The sequence below is a fragment of the Pseudophryne corroboree genome, chromosome 4 (assembly GCF_028390025.1).
Source record: "Pseudophryne corroboree isolate aPseCor3 chromosome 4, aPseCor3.hap2, whole genome shotgun sequence".
Classification (NCBI taxonomy): domain Eukaryota; kingdom Metazoa; phylum Chordata; class Amphibia; order Anura; family Myobatrachidae; genus Pseudophryne; species Pseudophryne corroboree.
In genome coordinates, this window is record NC_086447.1 from 678,789,801 (window position 1) to 678,817,235 (window position 27,435).

General features: G+C 41.6%; 1 long non-coding RNA gene across 1 annotated transcript in view; it reads right to left on the reverse strand.

Annotated features, from left to right (window-relative positions):
* Positions 1-4,907: 4,907 nt before the first annotated feature.
* The window catches only part of LOC134911692 (uncharacterized), a 65,674-nt gene continuing 43,146 nt past the window's right edge, over positions 4,908-27,435 (reverse strand). The window contains exons 2-3 of the long non-coding RNA XR_010176771.1: positions 6,264-6,372; positions 4,908-5,000 (exon numbers count right to left, since the gene is read on the reverse strand). This is a non-coding gene — a long non-coding RNA (uncharacterized LOC134911692). The remainder of the gene's footprint in view (positions 5,001-6,263; positions 6,373-27,435) is intronic.

Sequence of the window (27,435 nt, forward strand, 5' to 3'; positions counted from 1 at the left end):
AGTATGGTTGCCAAAATGTTGCGATATGATTGCAAGATGTTGACAACCTTTTGGTCCTGGTGAAGTGAATAAAGGACTTGATCTACAAGTCCATCATATTTAACGAAATTGCTTCATTTCATCTTCAGTTTCTCAAGCTGCCTTTCCATTATTCTAATTAACCACTTAACTATGGTCACTTCAAATGAGGAGATATGTTCTGCAGATGTGCATAACATAATATTTTAATATTTAAAAATAAAATACTTTTTAAACTACATTACATAAAAAAATATTATCAACAGGTTTGAAGGGAAAAATCATCAGTTAAGTGGTTTAAGGGAAGCAGCTGAAACAAGCTAGCACTGTCTGAGCTGACTTCATAGGTTACTACTTCGAATGGTTTCAATACCTTGCATAAAACGGAAAGAATTCTCCACTGTACTGGACTATCATAAATTCCCCCTCATTGGGCATGCATACTGTACCACCCTCATGATACTGATCAGAATCCGCAAACTCGCAGTGTCATGATGTACTGTGCTGTAGTTGAAACAAAATTAGGACTACCCTACCAGAATCAGAATTTTTGGCAGACTCTTCTGTTCTCTTCCACATATTCAGTACAGTTTTTAATACATGCTCCTGCTAGTGTCTTAGGGGGTTATTCAGGTTGCATCGCTAATCGATGAGACCACAATAACCCCAGTGGTGGTGGCACTGTGTATGCTCAGGTCCTGTCCTGCACATATGCACGCAGTTAATGCAATTGGATCGCAGAGGCGATCGCAGGGTAACGAGCAAGCATTTTTGGGGTGGTATCGAGGAAATGGGGGCATGTTGGCACCATTTTCAGGGTGGTTGCATGTTGCCACACACAGCTGCTCTGATCAAGAAAATGGCGGCACACCATCTGCATAAACAGCCTAGTTGCGGCTGCTGGGGGTCTTCCACAGTTGCTGTGACCACAATAACATTGAGGTCGCACCACTGGGCAGGCCTGTGATGAGCAGCTTCCAGCATGCAAAAGAACAGATTGCAAATTCAGTTTTTTAGCAGAATTTGCAATCCATACTGAATAACCCCCTTAAGCGCAGAAGAAACTATTCTGGATCTTGGATTCTTAAGGCCCTTTTTCAGAAAAGTATAGGTACATGAAACATGTTGTCTAGCAATGAGTGAACCATTTAACCACCTGCCTGGCATGGTCGCATCAGGTGTGACCACACCAGCAAGTGCTTTATCTGACCTGGTCGCAAAGGATGCAACCAGTCAGATAAACAGTGTTTGTAGCTGCAGGGAAGAGAATCTTCCCTCTGCTGCTGCTCTCAGTGGGACCAGAAAGTCCCCCTGCCTTCCTGCAACCTTCCCCCATTGTTTGCCATTCTGCTGATCATTGCTGATCAGTCAGCATGGCAGGACCCCCTACCCAGCGGCTGCAGACAACAGCAGCCACTGGGGAAGTGTAAATTTACCCCGCTCAAGAGTCCCCCAGTGTACCTGGTGGCTATTAAAATGAAAGCTGCGAAGGTCACGATGTTTCCGATGGTCACTATGTCCGATGGTGATGACCAATGTTTTTTAAAAAACTAAACAATATTATTATTATTTTTACAAATATCCGCCCCCCAAAAAAAGTCTGACTTTTTTTTAAATAAAATCACTTTGGATACGTTTAAATATAAGCTCTTCACCTAATTCACTCATAAAAAACACTGACAATTCCTGAGCGTTTTTTTGGGGGAAAAATTGTCAGTGGTTACGCCATTCTTCCCTCAACCAACCCTGATGTTAAATTAATATCACTCAGGTTAAATTGTTAGGCACCTCTTTGCAATTAGTCCTAATATATCATTCAAATTTAATAACTATATATATATTACTGAAACCAGACCAAGGGGGTATTCAATTATGCATGAATTCGCTGCAATTTTTCGCGCAAAAAATTTGCACGGCAATCGGCCAAAAATTGCTGCGAAAAAGGTTTTTCGCGGGTATGCGAGTTCTCATTTTTTGACCTATTCAATTCCAAACGAGTTTTACGTGAAAATTTTTGCAGTGAAAAGTGTAGGTGAAAATGGGGAAATTAGCCTGTATACCAAAGAATGCTAAACTAACATAGGAAAACACAAGCAAAGTGTATTAGAGATCACATTAGAGAGTTTTTGGGGAATTAAATTGTGTGAAATGGCTGTTATATGCAATTTTTAAAAAAATGCGAAAAAATTCTGGAAAGCAATTTTTGTGTGCAAAATAAATGCTCTCATTAAATTTGGGGTACATGAAAATGGGTATAAATATATATTTGGGTCATTTTAGGGTACTTTAAAAAAAAAAGTGGAAACAGACTGATTACTCCCACCTGCAAGCCTAAAAACACCTGTCCCACTCATAAAGCACCCCAATATACCTGTCCCATACCTTGAACCCCAATTTCCATCACTTTGTACTTTTTCACCCTAAAAATTACATGTCATTATTGGCCAATTAAAAATAATGAAAAACTCCAACGTGCCTAATTAGTCATTAAGGGGGGTGTCCCAGGGGTTCTGTACCATATCCAAACATTTTTACCTTAAAATAGTGAGTTTTCCCAACTTTTCCCCTACTCAGAGTAAGTGAAGTGAAATTTGTGAAAAAATCATAACCGATAAACTTTCCCGGAAAATTGAATAGGTTGTAATCGCGTTTTGCGGGAAAAGACAGTTTTTTCGTGCAAAAAAAACAGACTTTTCACGCGAAAAGTCCGTTATCGGCGCTAATTGATTACCTATACAACATTTGATTATTAGTATTCACATATAATTTAATAAATATACCTATCACAAACCAGGCCAGACAAATAAACAATTAGTATTCATACTTACTAAATAGACTTTCTTCTGAAACTCAGCCACATATTTAATATATAGCACCCAATCAACCCAGCACTAAATAGTCTGCTCATCCCACTTTAATTCACTAGAAACTACCACAACATTATTACTAAATTAAAAAAGTCCCTAGGATCAAGTCAATTTCCAAAACCCTGTTAATAAATTAATATATCAAACCCACTAATAAATGATTTGCTCCTATCTTCACTTGAATTCTTCGATCTGGTGCTACACTTTTCTTTGGTCTGCCTACATTACTTCCTGCACATATGGGATGGTGTACATGTTAGGTGGGATTCAGTAGGATTTCCCGACAGTCAGGATCCTGGTGGTCGAAGTACAGACACCAGAATTGAGCACAGCGGGTCTCCTTGAGGGCTTGGTAGCGAGCTTCACTCGCCACATTGTTATATTCCCGCTCGGGTGGTAGCATGGACTACCACTCTAGTTGGAATACTGGGTGGTGTTCGGGATTTTGACTGCCAGCATTTTGACTGTTGTTGGGGTTCCGGCATAGGTCTTTCGACCACCGGGATCCCGACTGTTGGGAAATTAACTGCATCCCCTCAGGTGAGCTGCACTTTACATGTCACATACCTTTAGCAAGGGTAGGTGGGTTTTCTCCTGTCATTGTAATAGGGATGATTACACATAGTCTGGGAAAGTATTATGGTTTGAAGTGAGTTGCACTAATGAGTGAGACAGAAGGGAAGAGAGGAGCATAATAGATTTGGAGATCCATAACCTCATGTAGCAAATTTACTGGTCCTGGTGAAGGGACTAGCCTGTCACTTAGACCTGGGCAGAAGGTGTGTGTGTGTGTGTGTGTGTGTGTGTGTGTGTATGTGTGTGTGTGTGTGTGTGTGTGTGTGTGTGTGTGTGTGTGTGTGTGTGTGTGCGCGCGCGCGCGCGTGTGTGTGTGTGTGTGTGTGTGTGTGTGGGATGTGACAAATCAATAGACATACTGTAAGTAACACTCTCATGAAATGAATGACAAATTGTACTCAATGCAATCTAGGCTAGAAATCACCAATATTCAAAAATATCATTTATCTTGACATGTTCAAGTGAATGCTGTTAGATGCTCCTCACTGCAAGCTATTCTCATCAATCCAAGAGACTTTTCTATTTATCAAACATGTATAGTTGTTTCCTGTGGATAACTCTGCAACAGTAATGTTAAAATGTGTCCATTTAAAAAAAAAAATGTATTAATTAAGTCATTGGTTCAAGTGCTCAAGGCTGAAGAGACCTCAATATATATATAAAACATATAGCATACTGTAATTCAGAAAAAAATAGCATCAAAGGGCAATGGCAGAGATATCTAGTGTAAGATAATTTGTCTAAAAAGAAAGAATATGCAATTTTATATCCAAACACATTAATTAAATTATATGCAATGATTTAATTAAACAGAATTAATTAGAATTATGTTGGAAAAATTACAGTCACACTGTTAACTCACAACAAATCTTATTTAACATTACCTAAACCTTTATTTTTATTGTAGTGTCATATTATATTATTTATTTTAATTAGGTTTTAAAAGTCAGTCAATAATTCATACATACCAATTTATATTCTACTGCATGAACTAAAAATGTTGAATATGATTATTAATTTTAATCGTGAAGTACAAGCAATTTTATTTGCCTTGGAGCAAGTTGAAGATTGTGAATCTGGAAATGACTACAATTGTATTTGTTATAGATGCTGACATAAGTAGTCTATTTAGAGTGATGTAATAGCTTGATATTTGATGTTTGAAAGTTTATAATTATTAAAAAGAGCCATCAGCTTCCCATCTCTGTGTCCATCATCAGCCTACCCCCTCTGTGTCCATCATCATCATTCCCCCCTCTGTGTCCATCATCATCCTCCCCCCAGTGTCAATCATCAGCCTTCCTCCTCTGTGTCCATCATCAGCCTTCCCTTCTGTGTCCATCATCAGCCTTCCCTTCTGTGTCCATCATCATCCTCCCCTTCTGTGTCCATCACCAGACACCCCCCTCTGTGTCACATGTTTTCAGCTCCATGTCTTACCTCCAGCAGCCTGCTTTCTGCTCTGTTGATGTGTGCTTCATGCTCTTCTTCCTGAGTAGGCAGACAGGCAGGGTCACCGCTGGCAGGTCCTCTTCGAGCCTGGGAGCGTGACATCATGAGGTTAGCTTTGTGCTCCCGGCAGCCCAGGCAGAATCCAGGGATAAATAGTTCTTGTGTTTCTTGTACTGTCACGCTGCCAGTGCAAACTTTTAAAAAATTGCAGCACTGAGGCAGTAAGGCGGTCAGATGGTGCAGCATACCAGCTGCTAATTTTTTAAAGGTACACTGTACCAGCCTGTACCGCCATACTTTCACTCCTTCCTCTAATGTAAGGTAACAGGCAGTACAGAGGAGAACGATCATACTAGTTCAAGCTGACAAGTAGGCAATCATAACACAAATAAGCATGCGTTACAAGTTGTGGCAGCCCCAGAGGTTGGGCTGCAGCACAGGTCACAAATAAGGGAGCTACACTAAGTGCCACTGAGTCTTGGCCAGCGATGTTTGGCAACGTTTGGGGTGGTAGCAGATGTGGCTGACCTATTTACATTTTGAACTATGCTGCAGCCCCACCTCTTCAGCTGCTACTTGCAGAAAAGTATCTCTAAATATATCTTGAGGTGGTTGAGATACAGCAGCAGAAGTCCTTAACATGTTCTACCCCTGTCAACTACAGTAAGAACAGATAAATGTGGCTACATTGGACACAGGCTCACTAAAACTAAAAAAGAAAATGCCTGGTCTGATGAAACCTTGATTTTTTGCTGCAAAATTCGAATGAACAGGTTAGAATTTGAAGAAAACAGCATGAATCATTTATCTGTCCTGCATTGTGACAATGGACCTGACTCAGATATGGTCACAATGCCGACGTAGCAGAGACGTTTTTTAGTGACTGAACTGTGATGGTTCGCAAGTGAAGCAGCTCTCCACAAGTGAACAAAGGCATCTACCAAAGCCATTCCAACATGCTCGGCAACTGTATACTCCGTCACAACTGCAACTCAGATGCAGGGAACATCAACTCCCTGAGTGCCTCCATGAATGCGCATAATAGCCATGGGAGCTGTGACATTGGCGCAATTTTTTCAGTGTACTAGATCACAGTTGTGCCCCAAAAACAGTCACAAAAGCCTGCATTTTTACCTTGGCGCGTGAGTACTGTTGCCACAACATATGCACAGTCTGCCAATAATTGCTCAATTATAACACCATCAAAGTTGCGACGACATCTGAATCAGGACCAATTTGTCAGGACAGTAGTGATTAAATGGTCTGGAGAAAGTGTTCTTGATACACATTAATACCTACAGTGTTTAAACTAGAGATGAGTTTTTCACTTTTGCTGAAAACTGAACACACCTGAACTTTGGGGTTTCAAGTTGAAATGAGTGCAGACTCAGGTCACTTTGGGGTTCCAAGTCAAAACAAGTCCTGCTTCGGGTCATCCCTCCAAGTTCAGATCTATGATCTAAAAACAAATTTTATATGGTATATAAGTTCCCCCCTCATGATTTTAGGTGGCATTTCACACTGGAAATTACTGGTAATTAATGCTGATGATGCCAATAATACAATTGGAACAAAAACAGGTCCAAATTGCATGATTTTACCTGTTTTTATCAATTAAAAAAAATCTAGATCCAGATCCCAAACCAAAACCCAAAACACTTGAGGATGGTTTTGCCTATACAAAATAAACACACAATAATGGTTTAGCACAAAAACCAAAACACAGGGGTCTTCACACATTTCTAGTTTAAATGGCACAGGTAGATGACCATGTGAATTCCATAATGGCCACAGTCTGACAATTTTCTAATGGCTACTTCCAGCAGTATAGAGCACCAGTGTCATAAAGCATGTAATCTCAAGCTGGTTCCACGAACATCTCAATGGAAGTTCATTGCACTCCAATAACCTCCTCAGTCATAGATCTCCTCTCAATAGAGAACATTTGGTATGTGGTAGAAAAGGATATTCAAAGAAGGAATTTTCAGCCAAAAAATACATATGCAACTGCATGAGGTGATCATGTAAACCTTCACCAGAATCTATAACAAATGTTTCCACCATCTTGTGGAATCCATGCCATTAAGATCTCAGGCTGTTCTTGTGACCAAAGAGAAACGGTAGCTAGTACTAGAAAGGTGTACAGTACATAATTACGTGGCCACTGACTGTACAGTGGGACATAACTGCAGAGCACACATGCCATTTTATTTAACATGAGAGGAAAGGAAAGAAGGGAAGTAAAAAATGTTAAAAGTAATTGGCACGTCCCCAGGGATGTAGCGGTGCACTCATCTCGATTTGATTATGCTTTCATCTTCATTTAGCCATGTCTCCATTGATTTAAACAGGTCCAAACTTGAGGTGTGTGTTGATGCATTCAGTGGAATGCGCCCTATCCTCCCTGTTTACCCACTCAAATGATACAGAATATTTTATCCCTGTGAATTCTCCTATCATGATGTATAACATGCCTACATAGGTACAAAAGTACTTATGTAGACATGGGGGTAAATTTACTAAGATTCGTATTTTCCCGTTTGAGGTCAAAGTTCAATCACGAATGACATCGAAAGTGTAAATATGCAACTTTTTGAATTGATTACGACTAATTTACTAAGCTGCCATATTCTGCATTTTCGGTTTTTCCGATGTCGATGTCATTCGTTTTTTTAGGCAGTGTTTTACGTGAGTGACTTGTAAAACACTGCCGACTTTAATACAATGAATCTCAGCCGGATCTGAGAGATCCGTGCAGGGCTTCATTGTGCACCTTGTAAAAAAAAAAAAAAAATGTTTAAACTTAAAAAAAAAATTGCGTGGGGTCCCCCCTCCTAAGCCAAACCAGCCTCGGGCTCTTTGAGCCGGCCCTGGTTGCAAAAATATGTGAGAAAAATTGACAGGGGTTCCCCCATATTTAAGCAGCCAGCACCGGGCTCTGCGCCTGGTCCTGGTTCCAAAAATACGGGGGACAAAAAGCGTAGGGGTCCCCCGTATTTTTGAAACCAGCACCGGGCTCCACTAGCTGGACAGATAATGCCACAGCCGGGGGTCACTTTTATACAGTGCCTTGCGGCCGTGGCATCAAATATCCAACTAGTCACCCCTGGCCGGGGTACCCTGGGGGAGTGGAGACCCCTTCAATCAAGGGGTCGTCCCCCCCCAGCCACCCAAGGGCCAGGGGTGAAGCCCGAGGCTGTCCCCCCCATCCAATGGGCTGCGGATGGGGGGCTGATAGCCTTTGTGAAAAGTGTTTGATATTGTTTTTAGTAGCAGTACTACAAGGCCCAGCAAGCCTCCCCCCGCAAGCTGGTACTTGGAGAACCACAAGTACCAGCATGCTGCGGAAAAACGGGCCCGCTGGTACCTGTAGTACTACTACTAAAAAAATACTTTCAGGTCAGCGGTGAGGTCACTTTCGGTCAACCGCAGACCTGAAAGTTCCCACCATTGGTTACAATGGAGCGCATAGGCGCTACATTGTAACACTGCCGTGTGCCGCCTGTCAGACAGTACAGGAGTACACAGCCGATCAGGAGGGTGCCACAACGTGGCGCTCCCTGATTGGCTGAAGAAACCCACTTAGACATCAGTCAGAGGGGGTTTCTGGCATTCGGGGAAAGGGGTCCCATGTGAAAACATGGGTCCCCTTTCAGTTCGTGGTCGGGTATCCGTTTTTTTATTTTTTCAAGTACGTGGATTACAAAAGGATTACAAGCAGAGGAGCCTTCAACCATGGATTATGTGAGTATCATTTTTTCTACAGGTACACCATGGATTCTACTGGAGAAGAGGACCGACCTGCGTGGGAACATAGGTAAGTATGTATGTATGTTGGTGTGCATGTATGTATTAAAGATATACTTTCAAGGTGTGTGTGTGATGTCTTTATTGGGGTATTTTTTTAGTAGCAGTACTACAGGTACCAGCGGGCCCGTTTTACCGCCGCATGCTGGTACTTGTGGTTCTCCAAGTACCAGCTTGCGGGGGAGGCTTGCTGGGCCTTGTAGTACTGCTACTAAAAACAATATCAAACACTTTTCACAAAGGCTATCAGCCCCCCATCCGCAGCCCATTGGATGGGGGGGACAGCCTCGGACTTCACCCCTGACCCTTGGGTGGCTGGGGGGACGGGACCCCTTGATTGAAGGGGTCCCCACTCCCCCAGGGTACCCCGGCCAGGGGTGACTAGTTGGATATTTGATGCCACGGCCGCAAGGCACTGTATAAAAGTGACCCCCGGCTGTGGCATTATCTGTCCAGCTAGTGGAGCCCGGTGCTGGTTTCAAAAATACGGGGGACCCCTACGCTTTTTGTCCCCCGTATTTTTGGAACCAGGACCAGGCGCAGAGCCCTGTGCTGGTTGCTTAAATATGGTGGAACCCCTGTCAATTTTTTCCCCATATTTTTGCCACCAGGGCCGGCTCAAAGAGCCCGAGTCTGGTTTGGTTTAGGAGGGGGGACCCCACGCAATTTTTTTTTGAAAAATTATAACATTTCCCACCCCTTCCCACTGATAAACATGCACGGATCTCATGGATCCGTGCATGCCTATACAAACACGGGATAAAAAAGCAGGTCTGTTTTTTTTAAGCACTTTTTCACTATTTGTATTTTAGCACGGCAGTGTTTGGCTATTGTCGGCAGTGTTTGTGTTTTGCACTCTTTAGTAAATGACCGATTTCTACCAAATAGAAACATAGAAACATAGAATTTGCCGGCAGATAAGAACCACTTGGCCCATCTAGTCTGCCCCTTATTTTATTTTTATTTTTTATATTATTTTTTTAACACTAACCTTATTTGATCCTTATTTCTTTGTAAGGATATCCTTATGTCTATCCCATGATTGTTTAAATTGCTCTACTGTCTTAGCCTCTACCACCTCTGATGGGAGGCTATTCCACTTGTCCACTACCCTTTCTGTGAAATAATTTTTCCGCAAATTTCCCCTGAACCTCCCCCCCTCCAGTCTCAGTGCATGTCCTCGTGTCCTATTGCTTCTCTTCATTTGGAGAATGTTTCCCTCCTGGACTTTGTTAAAACCCTTCATATATTTGAAAGTTTCTATCATGTCCCCCCTTTCCCTTCTCTGCTCCAAACTATACATATTGAGATTTCTTAGTCTTTCTGGGTATGTTTTGTGATGTAGGCCATGCACCATTTTAGTTGCCCTCCTTTGTATAGAAACATAGAAATTGCAGGCGTATTTGACCGATGGCGTATTGATTCGTGATTTTTTCCTAGGACTTCCAAAATATTACGAATGCCCTCATCACTGCCGTGATTTTTGCTTAGTAAATTACCGAGATGACACTTTGAAGAAAAAACGGCATCTCGGTCAAAATCGGGACCTTAGTAAATATACCCCAGGTTGTGCAAATAGTAGGTACAAATAGCATTAGCTTTGCAGGAGGCCCATATTGGCACTTTTGTAAATGACCCATAAGATCCCAATTTCAGATTTGCATTACATACAGTTGATGGTGCATGCAACTGCTAAAGGTGGGTACACACGGTGAGATAAATCCTTTCGATTTTGACCATATAGTCAAAATCACAAGGAAAGTTAGTGGAAATCTATATAGTCAAAATCGCAAGGAAAGTTAGTGGAAATCGCAAGGTGTTAGGCAGCTTGCGATACCGATTCGATCCCAATGCGCGGTCCCAAGGGGTCGGTATCGGAAGGAATGATAGACTGTGCAGGCAAGTCAATCTTGACTATATAGTGTACTATCTAGTACAAAGTATAGACAAAATTGTCACTTAGTCAAAATCGTACATAGACAAAATCGAAAGTACAGATAGTCAATATCGGTGCTTCTGGGCTCTGGGGGAGTTCAAGGGAAATCGCATAGTCAAAATTGAGCATAGCAAGGATCTCACCATGTGTATGCACCTTAAGTGTTGAGATTAGCATGATCGTTTTACCTATTTCATATTTGACTGCATACTTGTGCACAAAATTTAGCTGTTGAATTTTAGTCTGAAATGGTTCAAGATATACTCTGACCTCAGCACATAGCAAAATACATTTACCATTGTTGGTACAGCTGTGTTCATAAAATATATATTCTGCAATATGTTAGTTTACAAATACAGTGCAAAACAACTGTCAGCTGCAATCTCCAGCATTTTGCTAAGTTATATGTTTTTTTTTGTGCTATTAAAAGATCTTTCTACATTAAATAATCCTTGTTACCGAAACTATAATTTAATTTTTTATTATAGCAAATAGCAAACAATACCTACATTATGATAATAATTTTGATTTAAATGTTAAGTCTGACGTAAATGGTATTTCAGTTGCAATAATATTAGAACGTGTTTTTCTTTCTTTTCTTCCTAACCACTAGTGAACCATAAGGGGTCACTGAACCAATATTTCCCTGGGCATCCCTAAACATCAGGAAGATCAACATGTTTCATTAGCTAACCATACTGGAAAGCATGCTTTGGATGCATCATGTGCTAGGTCACTTTACAACACAGAATAGAGGTACTGTAGTTGTATTTATTAAAGGACGGTACATTTTAATAATTGTACTGTATGCGTAACATACATTTGCAGCATATTTTAAGCTTTTAAAAAATAAAAGCAATATCACAATGTAAAAATGCCAAAGGCGTGATTCAAGTAAGGTAATTGATGTAGCCATTTTATTATCTAACAGTGTACTGTAGCTTAAACTTTACATTCCCGACCACATGGACACATTTGTTTGTCTTTGCCAAATAACTTAACAGTATGTTTTTGGAATGTGGGAGGAATCTTGAGATGTGCGCGAAACACCGTGATTTGGTTTTCGTTTTGCAAAAATCACCCTCTGTGGGTTTTTTTTTTGCTTTTTGTTTTTTTTATATGGATTTTTTTTTTTTAAATGGTTAAAAACAGTTAAAATCATTTAACTTTTCAAATCCGAAATTCAGATTTAAAATCCAAATTCCGAGATCCAGACCGGGTTTTGGTGTGGTTCGGATCCACAAAATTAGGGGGGAATCATATTTCTGGGGAACAGTACTGCACATCTCTAAGAATCCTATGTAATCATGGGGAAAATTACGCACTGCACACAGATTGGGCCCCTGGTTGGAACCAAACTCATTACGTCTGTGCTGCATACATTTTTCTTCAGAAAGGAAATTTTTAAACTCGAACTGAAAAGTAGGTTATAGTTGATCTCTTCCACAAGAAAACAGAGAATATTGCAAGCTTGTATACAATAAGTTAATGCTTTGTACATCATGTGGATAAAAATCTAAGAATTAATTGTAAGCATAGCAGATGCTTGAAACATCCTCCAAGCATTTGAAAAGAATTACACTCAAACGTAAATTGAAGAATACTAGGAGGGAAGGGGTCTTGGGAGAAAAGGGTATTATGTATATCCGAATAAAAATGATCCCTTCCTCCTATCATTGTACTTTTTTCATTATGAACACTCAATCATCAATAAAAATGTGATTATTCCATATATACTTTAGTATAAAGATAATGTATATGCTCTTTGTGTGCTGCAATTACAGTACTCTCAGCATTAGGCCAAAATGATTTATTTAGATTAATGGAAAAGTAGGAATACCCTTCAGGTTGTTTACCACCACTAATTTTAGTTCATTGTATAACTTTTACAGATAAACATTGGCTCTTTATCATTAAAATTGCAGTTATATTACTATTTTCTAGTAAGCCTAGACAGTGCACTCTCACAATCCAAAGACCAAATCAAACACTTGTCCATTCACAAATAGATGATCTTGTTGTTACCAGCTGTTGTATACAGAAGTCTTTGAACACTAGAATAGACACTGCAAATTCAACTGAGCAGATGGCGTAACCATGAAAAGTACTTCAAACTTCTTATATGCCACTATGGACAACCGGCAACATTTTGTGGGGAATTCACTTACTAGCTGCTTTTCTAAACTGCTGGGTTCTGTTACTTTTGTCATTGGTTTAGTGAACTAACAATATATTAAAGGCAAACCTGCCGTAAAACCCCCAAGTTTAGAAACCGCCCGCTGCACATCTTCATCATGATTTTTAAATGTAAAAGATAGAAATAGTACAATTTACTAAGCAGTGGTTTGGGAAACTGCCACGAAACAGCAGTCAAACCAGCAAGATAGCTCAAAAAGTATGCTCTTTCAGCTACAGTTATCTAGTCATGCAGAAAGTGAGTAATCACAATACACATACTGAATGCAATCATTACGTATGAAATAAAGCAGACAGACAACAAAATATTGTAATATAATGTAATTATTGTACCAATTTTCAATGTTATTTATTTATTAATTATATTAAAGGAAGTATAATAATTGTTAAATGGTGTTTATTTTTTATGGTGGGTAGCTTTGTTTTGTTTTCTTTTTTTTATTTTAAGAATTGGGCACAATTTATATAACCAGAAAATAATAAAGTTAGCTCATACCATAAAAAACATTTTTAAACTACAGTAATTAACCATTCATATTTTCGCTGTTAATATATTAATAAACAGTTTGCTCTCTGAAAATTCAATAAGAATTTAGCGCCTTAATATATTGCTAAAATAGTATTGGCCCAATAAGATAATTATCAATATTCTCTGCCTTCCTATTTATTGTAGAGATGTGCGACGGACACTTTTCGGGTTTTGTGTTTTGGATCTGGATCCCGCTCATGTTTTGGATCTGGATTGGTTTTGCCAAAACCACTCTTTTAGGGTTTTGGTTTTGGATCTGGATGCTTTTTGAAAAAACATTAAAACAGCTAAAATCTCAGAATTTGGGGATAATATTGATCCTACGGTATTATTAACCTCAATAACAGTAATTTCACTCATTACCAGTCTATTTTAAACACCTCACTCATCACAATATTGTTTTTAGGCCTAAAGGTTGCACTGAGGTAACTGGATGACTAAGCTAAGCGACACAAGTGGGTGGCACAAACAGCTGGCCTATCTGCAGTGGCACTGCAGTGGCAGACAAAATGCCAGTTTTAAAAACTAGGCCCCAAAGAGCACATAATGCAAAGAAAAAATAAGAGGTGCAAGATGGAATTGTCTTTGGGCCCTCCCACTTACCCTTATGTATAAACAGGACATGCACACTTTAACAAACCAATCATTTCAGCAACAGGGTCTGCCACATAACTGTGGCTGAAATGATTGGTTTGTTTGGGCATCCACAAAAAAGAAGCAATTAATCTCTACTTGCACAAACTGGCTCTACAGAGACAAGATGTCGTCCTCATCCTCCGATTCCTTACCCCTTTCAGTGTGTACATCCTCATCCTCACAAAGTATTAATTTGTCTCCACTGGAATCCACCATCACAGGTCCCTGTGTACTTTCTGGCAATTGCTGGTAAAGGTCTTCCTGGAGGAATTAATAATTAATTTTGATGAACATCATCTTCTCCACATTTTGTGGAAGTAACCTCCTACACCAGTGGTTTCCAAACTTTTTTGAATCACGGCGCCCTAGAGTATCAGAATTTTTTTCACAGCACCCCTAGGCCAAAAATTTCTTATTGCGAAATTTAGAAAGAAATATTAAATGAAGTAGATTGTGTTTATATGTCATCCTTAGGCTCAATTGTGTGGTGAGGGACAAGATTTGCTTCTGTCTGTCCCCATATTTTATGACTGACAGCTACTAGCACTAGTTTTGCCTATTATACTGACCATAAATAATTTGAATTGGTCCTGGACCACCAATCCAAGGCACCCCTGCAAGTGTCCTGATGTACCCCAGGGAACCATGGCACACAGTTTGGGAACCACTGTCCTACACTGATCGCTGAAAAGGTTACCGGTTACACTAAACACTCTTTTGGAGTACACACTGAAGTAAAATAGAGCCAGTTTGTGCAAGGGCCTCCAAATTGCCTCTTTTTCCTGCCAGTATACATACGGACTGTCTTTCAATGGTGACAGCATCATATGCAGTGACAGTAGACATGTCAGTAATTGTTGGCAGCTCCTTCAGTCCGGACCAGATGTCAACATTTGCTCCTGACTGCCCTGCATCACCATCAGAAAGCAGGCTTGGAAATGTTATCCTTTTCCTCACAGCCCCCGCTACGAGTGAAAATGAAGGAGGAGCTGTTGATGTGTCACGTTCCACTTGAGTTGACAGTTTTCTCACCAGCAAGTCTTTGAACCTTTGCAGAAAAGAGAGATAAACAGAAAGAGAGATACAACGTAGGCATTAAACCTAGGGTCGAGCATGGTGGCTAAAACGTAGTGCTCTGATTTCACACTGGATTCCTGGCAAAGCGAATGAAGGGCTCCACCCACAAGTCCCACATACTTTGCGGAATCGCGCTGTCTTAGCTCCTCCTTCAATTTCTCCAGCTGCTTCTGCAAAAGCCTGATGAGGGGAATGACCTGACTTAAGCTGGCAGGGTCTGAACTGACTTCACGTGAGACAAGTTCGAAGGGTTGGAGAACCTTGCACAAGATGGAAATCATTCTCCGCTGCACTTGAGTCAGGTGCATTCCACCTCCTTTGCCTATAGCGTAAGGGGATTGATAGGCTTGAATGGCCTTTTGCAGCTCCTCCATCCTCTGAAGCATATAGAGTGTTGAATTCCACCTCATTACCACCTCTTGCTTCAGGTGATGACAGGGCAGGTTCAGGAGTGTTTGCTGGTGCTCCAGTCTTTGGCATGCAGTGGCTGAATGTCGAAAGTGGCCCACATTTTTTGGGGCCACCGACAGCATCTACTGCATGCCCCTGTTATTTAAAAAAAAAAATTCTGCACCACCAAATTAATTGCATGTGTAAAACATGAGATGAGCTGGAATTTGCCCAGATGTAATGCACGCACAATATTTGTGGCATTGTCCGATACCACAAATCTCCAGGACAAATCTCCAGGATAGTCTAAGTAGGGTAAACCATTGTGCGATGATGTCCCTCAGTTTCCAAAAGAGGTTGTCAGCGGTGTGCCTCTTACGGAAACTTGTGATGCACAGCCTGCTAGGAATGAGTTGGTATTTGTGATATGCTGCTAATGTTGCTGCTGCTGTTGTTGCTGCGGGAGTCAATACATCTACCCAGTGGGCTGTCACAGTCATGCAGTCCTTAGTTTGCCCTACTCCACTTGTCCACATGTCCATGGTTAAGTGGACACTGGGTACAACCGCATTTTTCAGGACACTGAGGACACTTTTCATAATATCCCTGTACAGACCGGGAATTGCTTTCCTAGTGAAGTGGAATCTAGACAGGATTTGGTACCGGGCACACAGAACGTCTATCAACGGATATCAGATGAACATCTAACACCAACATAGTAGTTATGGCCTCAGTAATCTACTTTGCAAAAGGGTGACTGCTGTCATTTTTCATGTTCCTCGCAAAGGACTGTTGGACATTCAATTGCTTAGTTGAATTAGCACAAGTGGTCTTCTGGATTCCCCTCTGGGATGACAATCGACTCCCAGCAGCAACAACAACAACAGCAGCAGCAGTAGTAGGTGTACCACTCAAGTATCCTCCGGAGAAATCCCGGTTAGGAGAGGATTTGTCAGTCATGCCAGTGACATGGGCTGCAAGACTACAGACGTTCCTGGCTGAGGAGAAAATTGACATTGAGGGAGTTGGTGATGTGGTTTGCAGGAGCTTGGCTACAACAGGAAGCAGGGATTTAGGTGTCAGTGATGGAATTTCATCGTCAATGTCATGACTGGTGGTCGCAGCAGCTTCAGCACTAGTACTTGGAACTGGAAGTAGTTCCTGATCTTCCACCATTTTTTCCTCCAAAATGTTGTTCTCCATTTCACAGGACAGCACCCCTTTATTTTCACAGCACCCCTGTATACTTACAGCATACAGGGCCAGTTTAATGTTATTTGAACAGCAGCACCCCTTTATTTTATGCATACAGCAGTGTGCTTTTAATTTTTTACAACTGCACCCCTGAATTTTTATAGCATACAGGGCTAGTGTAATGTTATTTTAACAGAAACACCCCTATATTTTACAGCATACAGCAGTGTGCTTTTAATTTTTAACAACTGGACCCCTGAATTTTTACAAAATACAGAGCGATCAGCACCCCTATAGTTTACAGCATACAGGAGCAGTGTGCTTTTAATTTTTAACAAATAGTTATAGCATCAGGGCCAGTGTAATGTTATTTAAACAGTAGCACCCCAATCATTTACAGCATACGGAAGCAGTGTGCTTTTAATTTTTAACAACTGCACCTCTAAATTTTTACAACATATGGGGCCAGCAGCACCCCTATATTTTTCAGCATACAGGAGGACAGTGGAGGACCTGCACCATGTACAATACAGTGACAGCCAGCACATCAACACCTATGTAAAGCTGCAGTACCCGGCCGTAACAGCACATGAAACACCAGTGACAGCACCCCTAACACAGCACAGGTACACCACAGTGACTGCATCAGCACCCCTACAGAGCACACACTAACTCCACCCGATGCCACCACCCACAGAGAGAGACAGAGGTCTGTCTCCCTAACTCTTCAAGTCTGGAGTGAAAATGGCAGTGACACGTGGCTGTTTATATGGGATCCAAAACCCCCGAGAATCCAGCAGTGGGATGATGACGTTTTGCCTTGTTCTGGTTTCCGAGTCTGGTGGGAAGTCCCGAGCCAGATTCAGATACGGGCTCGGGGTGGGATTCGGGGAGTTCGGTTCTCAGGGAACTGAACCTGCTCATCTCTAATTTATTGTCATCCTTGTAAGTCTATTGTGATTGTTATCCTTCCAATAGACCAGATAGATACAGCAGTTTTAAGGTGACTTTGTTGCTTTTTTTCAGCAGTTTGGACCAATTTTGCCATTTGAGTCAATTATATATCTACTGAATATCAAAACACAAACCTAAGATGGAATTTCCACCTACAGACAGCTAGTTTCATCCTTGTTAGGGCTTTTTAAAATGGGGCAGAAAGAAATACAGTCACATTAAGTTGAGGCAAGATCATTAGGAAGTTGTTTTGTGCCTTTAAAAATGTTTTAATTATTATTTTTGTATAAAATAAATGTGTTCTAAAATATCATCCCCTTGAGTTTCTGAAATGCCTTCTAGACAATGGGTATAAATTACGGATGTGCACCGGCCCAAATCTCGGGTTTTGGGTTCAAGTTTTGGACCTGTATCTCCTTTGTGTTTTGGATCTGTATTTGTTTTGCCAAAACCACCCTTGCGAGTTTTGGATCTGTATTTATTTTGGATTTGGATTATTTTTTTATTAAATAATAAAAACAGCTAAGATCTCACAATTTGGCCCTGTTTTTGTTCCTACAGTATTATTAACTTCAATAACATTCATTTCCACTCATTTCCAGTCAATTTTGACCACCTCACAGCTCACAATATTGTTTTCATCCAGTTTAGGCCAAAAGGTTGCACTGAGGTAGCTGGATGACTAATCTAAGCGACAGCAGTGGGCGGCACAAACATGTGGCACTTAAACTTCCAACATGGCACATCTGGGAAACAGAATTTCACTGCAGTGGTAGGGAGGGTGGCAGTTTAATAAATTATACAAATGTTTGTCATATACGCAAGTAGACGGTCAATAATGCGCCAAACAGCACATAATGCAAAGAAAAAAGGTGCAGGATGGAATTTTCCTTGGGCCCTCACACCCACAAGGATTAATAATTAAATACTGTGGTTTAATTTCACCAACAGGGTAGCACAATACGTGTATGAGTAGGAAACACAATATATTACTGTGGTACCACCTTCATCCACAGCAACACACAATACATGTGCACATCAGAAAAAGTAATTGAACACTGCAGTTGATCTTTACCAACAGTGTTGTACAATACGTGTATGAGTAGGAAATAAAATATATTACTGTGGTACCACCTTCACCCACAGCATCACACAATACATGTGTGCGTCAGAGATAGTAGTTAAACACTGCGGTTGACCTTCACCAACAGTGCTGCACAATACATGTATGAGTAGGAAATAAAATATATTACTGTGGTACCACCTTCACCAACAGTGCCGCACATTACGCGTGTGAGTATGAAATAATAATATACTGCAGTCTCACTGGCAGTGTCATAGTACTTGAAACTAAAATAAAAATTGTATAGTACACTAGGGTATAGCACAAACAAAATATATATATATTTTCTATAATTATATTTCTAGGCTTTTTGTTGTTCGCTTTTATTATTTTCATTTTACACTGGGACAGAGCCCCTGGATGGATGCACAGAGCACCCCTTTCAGATACAGCAGACAGAGCCCGCCTTTCAGATACAGCAGACAAAGCACCCCTTTTTCAGATAGAGCAGAACACCCCTTTCAGATACAGCAGACAGATCACCCCTTTATCATATACAGCAGGCAAAGCACCCCTTTCAAATACAGCAGACAAAGCACTTCTTTTTCAGATATAGCAGACAGAGCACCCCTTACAGATACAGCAGACAGAGCACCCCCTTTTCAGATACAACAGACAGAGCACCCTTTTTTCAGATACAGCAGACAGAGCACCCCCTTTTCAGATACAGCATACAGAGCACCCCTTTTTCAGAAACAGCAGAGTACCCCTTTTTTATACAGAAGAGAGAGCACCCCTTTCAGATACAGCAGACAGAGCACCCCTTTCAGATACAGCAGACAGAGCACCCCTTTCAGATACAGCAGACAGAGCACCCGCCCCACGCCAGACTGCACAGTACTGAGATGGCCATGTCCACCCAGTACACCCTCCACAGCCAGAGTGGAGATGGCGCAAATCACCAGCGACCTCTATAGAATCCAAAACCCACGAGAATCCGACAGTGGGATGATGACATTATGCCTCATTTTGGGATTTGAGGCGGGACGTACTGAGCTGAACTTGGATCCGGACTCGGAATACAAAGTTCGGGTGGGTCCGGTTCTCGGAGAACCGGATCCGCTCATCTCTAGTATAAATTTTCTGTCCTGAATTCTTCTAAGGACTCAACCTTTGTAATTTCTTGACTTTTTATTGGCTGTAACAGGCTGTGACAGGCTCTTGCTTCCTTTAATCCACAGAAAAAAAGTTATATGATTACTATATTGTACCATTTTTCATTTTATGTGTGGAAAATGTCAATCTGCCTGATATAGAGGTTATGTTATTACGAAAATACTATTTTATTTATTTATGTTTCACTAAGTGCAACAAATGATGTGAATTAATTACTCAGGACAGTAATGTTTGTATTGTAGAAAATAACAGATGGTTTAGCTAGTTTGGAAAACTGCCAATAATTTTATTCAGCTGGTTAAAATTATTATTTTAATGTAACTTTGCCCAAAGGCTTAATATTTCATGTGACATTTGGCCTATGCCAATTCAAAAAAAGCTACCCAATCACACATACAACACTGCATATTGCTGTATTGAATGTGTACATTAATTTATAGATATAGGGGTATATGCAATTCCGTCCGAATTGCGTCTTTTTTTCGACCGTTTTAGGATTCGACTGTACTCGATAGCCGAAACCCTCCACCCGGGACCATGAATTTGACATATTCAATACAAAACGCATTCGACACTCCCCTTGTTGAATAACGGACCAATCGTCGAGTAGTGGGCGTCCTGGATTCGACTTCCCGCCGTTTGGAGCCCTTTATAGGGCTTGTTTGCTGCATGCTCAGCAGCCATTTTGTGAACCTGCAGAGTGGAGTGGAGGTGCTGCAGAGCTAGCAAATTGGTTGTTTGCTGTGCTATCGTTTGGACACCCAGCAGGCTTTAATCCAGGACGGACAGGAGGATACCTGTTACCCCGGAGGAAAGTCGTTTTTGGAGCGATTTCTACATTTGTAGGTAAGTACCACATGTGGTCTGGCGTTGCATGTATGTGTTTGTGTAGTGGGGGGGTGCCATGAGGTGTACATGTGGCGTTGCTTTGGGGTGTTTGGGGTATGTATATGTGTGCAGGTATGTGTCACACTTACCTACTTTTGAAAAAGCATTTCAGGGAGATTGTGAAAGTAACGCCTATCAGCGCGGGCGTGTACTGCTACATCTGAGGGACGTGTCATGAAAATTACTTACATCCAAATGTAAATGAGCCCCAAAGTTAGTAAGATCTACTTGTTGAAGAAAATACTCATATTTTGCAGGATTTTTTTGTGTATTGTGTTTTACAAGAGGTTCCATATACTGTAAGTGGCCACAACAAACCTTTCAAATGCATGTACAGATGTAGCCACCTTTATCTTGACTGGCTGAGGCGTTTGTTCCGATCGAGCATACGCAGTGTAGGGAGGCGCGCCTAGTCACAGAGAGGCGTACCTAATCGCACGGAGGCAGACAGAGCGTTTGGCGTTACCTTTACGTGTAATACCTGCGATCAGCCACCAGATGTCGCTTTTTACAATCACCACTGAGCATGCGTGTGGTCACCCGTAAAATACAATACTGAAATATATAGTAAGGACTACTTTACTAAGCGTCTCATTACTCTGCATACAGTAAATACTCATTATGCTGCATTATTTAATACAGTATATACGGTACAGACGCAAATAGTACAGCATACAGTATATGATCCATCTACAGTACTTTATGAATATGTGAGCGTCCAAGTCCCGCAGACAAAACAATATAAAACCAGTAGTGTACACTGTCGCAAATGGACGTGTTAGAAGTTCACTATTGCCTCTTGAGATTAGGAATTTTGTACAGTATGTTAGCGTCCTAATCCCATAGCCATTACAGCATAATCAAAACCAATGGATTTATTCATCTGTCTGCGGCGAAGTGGTGAAGTGTTCCGCTTCCTATACTCAGAGTCCCGAGTTCGATTTCTAAAGTACGAATGCATGTTAGTTTTTTCCAGACACTTTAATATTTTTTTATTCACATAAACCAGGGCAAAGCTGCAGGAGCGGTTCTGTTAAGGTTCTATGCACCGTACAGTACACATACAATTCTGTAGCAGGGCAGACTCAATTGAAATGGCTACCACCTATGACTCCTTGCTCCACGGAGGCCCTAGGCTACGGAGCAAGTAACAGTCCAGATTTTGCAGGCTATGGGGCAATGCTGAAGGAGCGTCACAATCCCCTAGCTAAAATACACAGGGGCATAGGACTAAGCGAGGTACAGTATATGCACATAACGATACACTGCAAAGTTCCCCATGGTTTTAATTATGCCTTTTCTTTGAACACAGTATTTTCGACTGCCCTGCCCTACACCCATCCCAATTTCCCCTTCCCCCCCTGGGAGCCTGCAATGTACATGCAGTAGACAGGGAGGGAGTTCCGATCAGGTTACAAGACGTGCAACAGTATACTACTGTATGTAGGAAAATCCCCCGCCCACTCTGATTTATGTGAAACCTGTGTGCACCCTTCCATTGAATGTATAACAAAGAAAAAAAATAATAATAAAGTGAATGTTACAGGAACACATTAAAAAAAGGTTGGCACTTCCTTCCCATTGGTGTTGGTTTATGCCTTAGGGGACTCGGACGCAAATACTTGTATTTGAAAAGCACGTATTTTCCACTGCCTCTCCCTACCCCCATTGCCCTTCCCCCCTGGGAGCCTGCACAGGTCATGCAGTGGACAGGGAGGGAGTTCAGGTCAGGTACAATACACAAATGCCGACAATCTACAGTACTATGTTGCTCAGTTAGTTGCGTCGGAATACACTAGTTTATACTCATTACCGCTGTGTATTTGTATATAGCGGAATGAATCGCTGCTGCAGATTTACTTTGATTTATGTGAAACCTGTGTGCACCCTTTCATTGAATGTATAACAAAGAAAAACAATAATAAAGTGAATGTCACGGGAACATAAAAAAAAAAAAGGTTGGCACTTTGGGACTCAAAGCTGGGACTCTCAGTGTGGGATGTAAGAGCCTTCATCGCTAGGTTGGTATGGAAGAGGAGACAATTAGCTACCAGAGGGTACCAACTCCAAGTTTCTGTGACCCCCACAAGGCTCATGGCAAGCGTCGGAACCCATGGTGGGTCTGAATTAACGGGCCCATTATAGTCTATGGGAAAATGAGTCCACTTTGCGTACTGATATCTCTGGTTCTGGGTGTCCCAGAGACTCGGGACTGGTACCATTTAAAAGAGGAGACTCTTGGCTTTCAGGGCAGACCAACGACTAGTTTATGTGACACTGGAAAGGGAAACAGTAAGCAACCGTGTATCGGGTCCCCTCCAGTTGTCCGCCTAGCTTGCACAGGATGCAGGGTTTCTGACTAGATAGGAAATACTGTACAGAAATGCTAAGCATGGTAATTTGACATCCCAGAACATAGGGAGGAGTTTATCTCTCTCCATTATACTTAGAAAAATTACACTTGCCACTGTACGTTACAAGCTGTTCGTGCTAATTAGTACAATAGTAGAACATACTGTACAGAGATACTAAGTACAGTGATTTGGCATCCACAAATTTAGGGAGGAGCTTTAATCTCTCTCCATTGTAATCTTTCTAAGTATAATGGAGAGAGATAAAAGCTCCTCCCTAAATTCCTGGATGCCAAATTGCTGTCCAGAGTATCGCTGTACTCTATGTTCTACTAGTGTACTAAATAGCACGAACAGCTTGTAACGTACAGTGGCAAGATTAATCTTTCTATGTATAATGGAGAGAGATAAAAGCTCCTCAGTAAGTTCCTGGATGCCACATCACTATACTTAGTATCTCTGTACAGTATTTTCTATTAGGGTACTAATTAGCTGTTCGTGCTAATTAGTACCCTAATAGAAAATACTATACAGAGATACTAAGGACGGTGATTTGGCAACCAGGAACCTAGGGAGGAGCTTTTATCTCTCTATATTATACATAGAAAGATTAAACTTGCCACTGTACGTTACAAGCTGTTCGTGCTAATTAGTACACTAGTAGAACATACTGTACAGAGATACTAAGTACAGTGATTTGGCATCCACGAACTTAGGGAGGAGCTTTATTCTCTCTCCATTGTAATATTTCTAAGCATAATGGATAGAGATAAAAGCTCCTCCCTAAGGTTCCTGGATGCCAAATCACTGTATGTAGTATCTCTGTACAGTATGTTCTACTAGTGTACTAATTAGCACGAACAGCTTGTAACGTACAGTGGCAAGATTAATCTTTCTATGTATAATGTAGAGAGATAAAAGCTCCTCAGTAAGTTCCTGGATGCCACATCACTGTACTTAGTATCTCTGTACAGTATTTTCTATTAGGGTACTAATTAGCACGAACAGCTAATTAGTACCCTAATAGAAAATACTGTACAGAGATACTAAGTATAGTGATGTGGCATCCAGGAACTTACTGAGGAGCTTTTATCTCTCTCCATTATACATAGAAAGATTAATCTTGCCACTGTACGTTACAAGCTGTTCGTGCTATTTAGTACACTAGTAGAACATAGAGTACAGCGATACTCTGGACAACAATTTGGCATCCAGGAATTTAGGGAGGAGCTTTTATCTCTCTCCATTACACTTAGATAGATTACAATGGAGAGATTAAAGCTCCTCCCTAAATTCATGGATGCCAAATCACTGTACTTAGTATCTCTATATCTTGTACATTCAATGAAAGGGTGCACACAGGTTTCACATAAATCAAAGTAAATCTGCAGCAGCGATTCATTCCGCTATATGCAAATACACAGCAGTAATGAGTATAAATTAGTGTATTCCAACACAACTAACTGAGCAACACAGTACTGTAGATCGTCAGCATTTGTGTATTGTACCTGACCTGAACTCCCTCCCTGTCCACTGCATGACCTGTGCAGGCTCCCAGGGGGGAAGGGCGATGGGGGTAGGGAGAGGCGGTGGAAAACACTGTGCTTTTGAAATACAAGAATTAACGTCCGAGTCCCCTAAGGCATAAACCAACACCAATGGGAAGGAAGTGCCAACCTTTTTTTAATGTGTTCCTGTAACATTCACTTTATTATTATTATTTTTCTTTGTTATACATTCAATGGAAGGGTGCACACAGGTTTCACATAAATCAGAGTGGGCGGTGGATTTTCCTACATACAGTAGTATACTGTTGCACATGTCTTGTAACCTGATCGGAACTCCCTCCCTGTCTACTGCATGTACTTTGCAGGCTCCCAGGGGGGGAAGGGGAAAGTGGGATGGGGGTAGGGTGAGGCAGTGGAAAATACCGTGTTCAAAGAAAAGGCATAATCAAAACCATGGGGAACTTTGCGGTGTATCGTTATGCGCAAAGACCTCACTTATCCCTATCACCCCTGTGTATTTTAGCTAGGGGATTCTGATGCTCCTTCAGCATTGCCCCGTGACCTACCAAATCTGTGCTGTTACTTGCTCCATAGCCGAGGGCCTCCATTGGGCGAGGAGACACAGGCGGTAGCCATTTCAATTGAGTCTGCCCTGCTATAGAATTGTATGTATACCATATGGTGCATAGACCCTAAACAGTACAACTGCTCCTGCAGCTTTGCCCTAGTTTACGTGAATAACTCCCTCCCTGTCTACTGCATGACCTGTGCAGGATCCCAGGGGGGAAGGGCGATGGGCAAGCGGGAGGCGGTGGAAAATACTGTGCTTTTGAAATGCAAGTACTGTATGAGTCTGAGTCCCCAGTAGCCTCCTGCTAGCCTATTGCCCTTCCCCCCTGGGAGCCTGCACAGATCATGCAGTAGACAGGGAGGGAATTCAGGTCATGTGCAATACACAAACGCCGAATATCTTCTGTATAGTACTGTTTTGCTCACTTAGTAGCGTCAGAATACACTAATTTCTACTCATTGCCGTTGTGCAGTTGCATTTAGCGTAAAGAATCGCTCCTGCAGATGTACTTTGATTTATGTGAAACCTGTTTGCATCCTTCCATTGGATGTATTAGAGAGAAAAATTTTTTTTTTTAAATGAATGTCACGGGAACACATAAAAAAATGGTTGGCATTTCCTTCCCATTGGTGTTGGTTTACAGTACGCCGTAGTGGACTCGGAAGCTCATGTAATTGCATTTCAAAGGCACAGTACAGTATTTCCCATCGTCTCCCCCTACCCCCATCGCCCTTCCCCCCTGGGAGCCTGCACAGGGAGGGAATTCAGGTCATGTGCAATACACAAACGCTGAAGATCTACAGTACTGTTTTGCTCAGTTAGTAGCGTCAGAATACCCTCATTTCATTCCCGCTGTTTAGTTGCATTTAGCGTAAAGAATCGCTCCTGCAGATGTACTCTGATTTATATGTAACTTGTGTGTACCTTTCCATTGACTGTCTTACAATGTAGATAAAATAATACAGTGTATTATTACAATAAAAAAAAAAAAAAGAAGGCACATCACGTCTCGAACCCTGGATCCCCAGCGTGGGAGGTGGGAGCCTTCACCCCTAGCCCACGACGCCTCATGAGAGACTCCCAATTTCATGTGTGAAAGTACTGCAAACAGCGCCCGGCCCCCACCCCATTGGTGTTGGTTTATGCCTTAGAGGACTCGGATGCTCGCATTTGTAAAGCACGGTATTTTCCACCGCCTCCTGCTAGCTACTGTAGCCCTCCATTCCCAGACGCTCATGTATTTTAAAAGCACGGTGTTTATACATTGTCCTGTACATTCTTCCTTTTACACAATTACTGTAGTTGCGTCTCCATACACATACAGTACTCCATACTTTTTCCACCGCCTCACGTTACGCCTACAGTATTGCCAGAGCTGTAGATCAATCCGCCGCTATACTGTACGATCGAAAGTACTGGATTAGTGGAGCATTAGCCACACAGTGGTGGAGATGTGTAATGCATGATGAGTATCTAGATCGCCTCAACGCGCCTACCTGTGATTAAACTCAGCTATCGCCTTAGCGTGACTAAACGCCCGTCTCGGCGGAGAAACAGTCAAGATAAAGGTGGCTACATCTGTAGCCATAGGGATCATTGTGCCTTATACTCAGAGCAGGGAAATGGCACTGATGATCCCATTTGAATGTACTGTATGTCTCTCTGATTTCTCTTTTTTTCAGGGAGATTGAGGGACTTTTCAGGGAGTCAGGGAGATTGCTACTATTTCAGGGAGTCTCCTGCAGAATGAGGGAGGGTAGGCAACTATGGTATGTGTATATAGCTCCTGCTTGTATTGCTGCATGTTTTTTTTTAGTTTTGTGTTTGGGGGTAGTTTTTCACGTTTTTTTCTTCATAAAATGTTTTTTTTTGGGTCATGCTATTGCATTGGTGTACCTCCAGCATGTGCAGGAATGATTTTTGGCTTGTTTGGGGTGATTTTAGACCGTGTCGGTATCCACCATGTGGTCGACAGGTGATGTCGTTTGTTTCCAAAACATGTTTTTTTGCTCCTATTTTAGCACTGGTGCATCCCTGCACATGCTGGAGGTACTTTTTGGCTTGTTTGGGGTGATTTTCATCGTGTTTGTATCAGCCATGTGGTCGACATGTGATGTAGTTTGTTTCCAAAACTTGTTTTTTTGCTCCTATTTTAGCATTGTTTGACCTCCAGCATGTGCAGGGATGCTCTTTGGCTTGTTTGGGGTGATTTTAGAGTGTGTCGGAATCTGCCATGTGGCCGACAT